The following is a 5,331-nucleotide window of genomic DNA, read 5'->3' as shown; positions in this document are numbered from 1 at the left end:
TTTACACTTCAAACTATCCACTTATTATTGTTTTTAAAACCATACAGACTTGTGCAATTCTTAACAGAAGAAGGCCATTTGGGGGAACTTAGATTAGGTGCCAGTGTCACTTTGTATACATTAAGTGGTGTCTGAATAACTATTAAATTTATTTTCTCCTAAGAAAGGAAATCACAGTGTTTCTGATTTTCTGATGATCAGCCATGGAACAAAATGTTTTAAAAATCTGCATATCAAAAGAATACTTGAAACCCACTTAATAAGTAAGAAGATAAGAAAGTTCTAAACTATGGCTATTGTGGGGATGAGTAATCCTACTTATAATTTGAGTTCACAGTTTAAATTTTTCCCCCAACTTTTTTCTCTTCCCTTTGGCGCACATAGCACTATATAACAATCTTTATTACATGTGTTTCTAGGCACTCCTCTAAATTCATTACAGAATGGATATCACGTCCATTCTCAAAACAAAACAAAACTCTTCTCAAGTAGGATGCAAGTAGTAGTCTTAAAACCATTGTTATTACATGTGTTTTTAAAAACTTCTTAAAATATGGAACACCTCTCTAATTTGCTTGTCATCCTTGCATGGGGCCATGATAATCTTCTCTGTACTATTCCAGTTTTAGTATATGTGCTGCCTACTAAATTTTTAAAATTCATCAAACCCAAAATATATTGTGACAAACCACTTTAATTTTTCCCATCCACATTTGATGGATTTTAATATTTCTTTTTCACTCAACTCATCAAAATTTTATTTTTTAAGAGTTTTATTTAACATCCAAAAGGGCATAAAAATTTCTGAAACCCCTCTACCTCTTTGAAAAAAGGGAGTTGTATTTTGAAAGACGTTTAAAAGGAGTTCCATTCTGGAAGAACTTAAAATCAGTTCTGAATTCACTATCCAGAAGACCTGGCAAAATTGATCATCCTCACCCTTGCCTTGCACCATTGTGGTAGAGACTGTGAAGCTAACAGTAAGGTTCCTAAAATGCATGTCCTTTCACAAGCCTATTCTCATTGAAAATGTTGTTTTTCCTCAGAAACATATTTGTGTTTAAGAGAAAGCAACTACAGCACAAAATTTCTGAGAGGAGGTTGAAAACAGGTACTATGGAAAATATTATTATTGATTTTGTATAAATGTGTTTGGCAGTGAATGTGTACTGAGTTGTCCAATATAAGCATCCAGCATTTTTTTTTCCCAATTGGTAGTATAGTAGAGTTCTTTTTCAGTAAACATTTGCTTTTGAAAATTGTAAAAGGTCAGTTTTGGCCAGCTGCATCAGTCCTTATTCTGCCATCTGTAAAAAATTTAGACTTTGCCTTTTTGAATGACCCTTTAAAAATATACAAGACCTAATTCTATCCTTTACTCTCATAAGACTTCCATTGGACTCCAGTGGGAACATTTTAAAGTCAAATTCTGAGGAATAAAGACATTTCATAATGCCTTCTTGTGAGAACTTCCTTGGCAGAACTTGACCAACTCATTCCTCTTGAGAGTGTTCTATGATATTACTGTTTTTATAGCTTCAAAATAGACTCTATGCTATAAAGTGGTTATGCTTCTTACAGATACATATATATATATATATATATATATATATATATATATACACACACACACAAACACACATACATACACACACATGTACATATTTATCTATCTCAGTGTAACCCTAAAATTCTAATGTGGTGAACATCCAAAGTAGATGACTCTTGGTACACTGAGGAGCTACCCTCCTTTGTCCATCATATGTTGATCAGTAAGTATGTTTCTTCTTGGTACCCTACTCTGTGCTTCCCTAGTGCTCGATTGTAAAAAAATACCATTTTTTCAACAGTTAGTATGTGCCAGTGCTGTACTAAAGTTCTACATGCATTATTTCAGTTAACTCTGTGAGGTAGGAATTGCCATTCCTCATTCTCTGTGGATAAACTGAGGGTGGCTAAAAATGTACTGAGAATCATGCAGCAGAGCCAGTATCTCTGACTCCAAAGCCATGGATCTTAACTGTTTCACACCTTGCGTTATATGGTACTCCTGCCCTTTACCCACCCTTTTTATAGCAAAGGAAATGTCACTGTTTTGGGAGGACCTTGTTTATTTACCTGTGTGTCTCTCTAATGAGACTGACTAGCTTGAGATAGGGTTCTTATCTTCTTCATCTTTATATTGCTAGAGCAGGATCCATAGGCACTCAATAAATAAATCTTAAATTTAAAAATTACCTTTGTGACTTAAAATTCACCCCCCTATTTTAGAAAACTGGCCGAAAAACCACAAAATATAAGTCATTCCCAAATCACAGTATCCAGAAATAACTGAATAAATATTTGATAAATGAGTGAATTCCAAAAAAAATTAGAAACACTTATAGTCTTCTTTTGTTTCTAATACATTTGCATAACAGTGATACACCAAGAGTACTTGATTGTTTGATGTTAATTAAGCATGATTGGTACATGATAGTCTTTAGTTCTCATAAAGCTGATAGATGAAAAAGACGGAAAATAAATGCTTCAATGATGAAAGTGTTTTAATATCACAATATAAACTTCCTGAAGTAGCGTTTTATTTGAGAATATACATATTTGAGTAAATTCATTTGGAACTATTAAACTGATCTGAGGTACATCAATAAATGAATGGATAAAGACGTGCTGTATATACAGATGCACACACACTGAAATATTACTTAGCCATAAAAAATGAAATCTTGCCATGTACAACAGCTTGGATGGACATAGAGGGTATTATGCTAGGTGAAAGAAGTCAGATGGAGAAAGACAAATACCATATGATCTCATATATATGTGGAATCTAAAAAACAAAGCAAACAGACTCATAGATACAGGGAACAAACTGGTGATTGCCAGAGAGAAGGGGGTTAGGGGATGGATGAAATAGGTAAGTGAGATTAAGAGGTACAAACTTCCAGCTCTAAAATAAATAAGTCACAGGAATGTAATGTACAGCACAGGGAATATAGTCAATAATATTATAATAATTCTGTATGGTGACAGATGGTAACTAGACCTTTCATGATGATCTCCTTGTAGTGTATAAAAATATCACATCACTAGGTTGTATGCCTGAAACTAATATAATATTGTATGTTAATTGTAACTCAATAAAATTTACCTCAGAACATAAATACATTTCAGTATTAACAAAAAAATCTTTCTATCTGTATGCCGGTTAAATAGGACTTTATGTAAGTGCTGTAATTAAATGCAGTTTATTGGTGAAAGTCTAGCCCCTAGTGGACAGGAGTCTCTGGTACACACCCACACACCGAACTAGTTAGGTACAGCTTGAAGGGACACCTGCTTAAAGCTCAAGGGCTTCAGAATGAAATAGTCTTCAAGACTCTTGATGTTAATATTTTATTCTTTTATCTTTTTTTCAAAAAATATGCCACATTTGTATGTCTGGCTTATTAGAGCTTCATAGTATTTTAATGAACACTAAGACTTTTCTACTCCACTCTCAAATTTTTTTTCAAGCAGTGGTTTTCTTAGTTTCTTAGGGATTGAAAGAGTAAAATTTCTTCCCTTCCCCCTCCCCTTCCCCTTCCCCTTCCCCTTCCCTTTTCCATTCACTATCAATATCCAACATTTAGGCAACACTCACACTTTTCTATGAGGATAGATTTAGGTTGCACTTATAACATTATCCCCAATACACACACACACACACACACACACACACACACACTTCACAAAATGGACTCTTTTAAAACGAACTCTTTAGTTACTTCTTCACTCTTTTATAAGTAAGTATGACATGTAAAAAAAAAGATAAAAAGATAGTACAAAAATTAAATACTCAAATAATATAGAAATGAACATACTTTTGTGAATGAAATAATACCTGATATGTAGTATCCAGTCAGACGGTTGTGAGCTTCTTAAGCTTGCAAAAGCTTTTCCATTGTAAGCATTGTTACTAAACACACTTTATGATTCAGAGAAACTATAATTAGATTTCTCTAATCATCCTGATGATCTTAGATGTTTTCTTAGTTTTAGGAACTTAACCCAGAAAGACTGAACTTACATTTCAAATATATATTTCAATATAGCCAATTCTGCTATATGTGTTCCAGGGCTTATGGAAGAAAGCGTTTAGCAGTACTACACTCAGAAACTATGTCAGTGACACATAAAAAAATTAGAAACCGAATAAAGTGGTAGCACCGTTTTATGCATATTAAGTGGTTAGGAAATATATAAATACTTCAATAAATATGGCACTTTACCTTGAACCAAACCTGATGTTTTCCTGTGGGCATCAGAAAGGTTGCAGCCTGTGAGTTACTGTGAAGTGGTAGAATGAGTGTTATCTGAAATCAGATGGGAAGTTCTAATAGCAGATGTGGATGGGTGTGTCTCATAACCCAGGCTGGTCAACTGAGGTGGCTGGCAGATGTTCGAGTATGAGTGTTTTGTGTATTCCTATGTGGTTTGGGTCAATTGGGTGCATTTTCTGCATTCATCTAATGTTCATGGATGAAATGGTGCATTAGCAAACATTAAATTTGCATCGTCTACTATATCAAATGCATTGGAACAAATTCCCGTTTTTCAGACAATAGCAGAACTGATTGTACTCTTTTTGAAGATCTAAAATAAAAGAAAAAAGACTCATTTGAAATGGAAACTATTTAATGTTTAAGAAATGGTATAAAACAGCTCATAAGCTGTTCTAGACTTTATTAGCTCCTGTGTAGTACATGTTTTGTCTGCTATTGTCATCAGCACAATTAAATTCATTTATTCCATGTTGTTTTAAGTCATGCTGTGGGCTTGGTACCATGAAAGTTAAGCAGGTATGGTTTTTAGTTCTCTTGAGTTCATGCTTCCTAAAAATCAACAGAAAGCTCTTCGGGAAAATGGATTGCAGACATTCTTTAAATTTTAGTGTTATAGATGTACAGATGGAACACATAATTTAGATAGTAAAGGAAAGGTGAATTTGTCTCTTTGGTCAGTTAGAATTAGTTTTGTCAATGTTTAAGTTTCAGAATACTAAAAACAGAATTTTAAAGTATATTTTCAAGCTACAAAGATATAAATGTCACTTGTTCAGTACATGTGGTCAAAATAAAATATCATAAAAGAACACTTGATTTTCTCCCCCATATTTATACCTTAGTCTTCTGAATTCAATAAATCAGCATCAGAAGCAGCTGCTTAGCACAGGGAGATCAGCTCAGTGCTTTGTGTCTGCCTAGAGGAGTGGGATAGAGAGGATGGGAGGGAGACACAAACGGGAGGAGATGCAGGGATGTATGTATATGTATAGCTGATTCATTTTGT

At 34.0% G+C, this 5,331-nt stretch overlaps 1 pseudogene; it reads right to left on the bottom strand.

Annotated features, from left to right (window-relative positions):
- Window positions 1–547: 547 nt before the first annotated feature.
- On the bottom strand, window positions 548–645 carry LOC112407917 (uncharacterized; annotated as a pseudogene).
- Between the last annotated feature and the right edge of the window lie 4,686 nt (window positions 646–5,331).

The sequence above is a fragment of the Neophocaena asiaeorientalis genome, unplaced genomic scaffold, assembly GCF_003031525.2.
Source record: "Neophocaena asiaeorientalis asiaeorientalis breed wild unplaced genomic scaffold, Neophocaena_asiaeorientalis_V1.1 scaffold246, whole genome shotgun sequence".
In the NCBI taxonomy this organism is placed as follows: Eukaryota; Metazoa; Chordata; class Mammalia; order Artiodactyla; family Phocoenidae; genus Neophocaena; species Neophocaena asiaeorientalis.
Note: the sequence above shows the minus strand (reverse complement) of the source record. Positions and strands in the feature narration are given on the sequence as shown.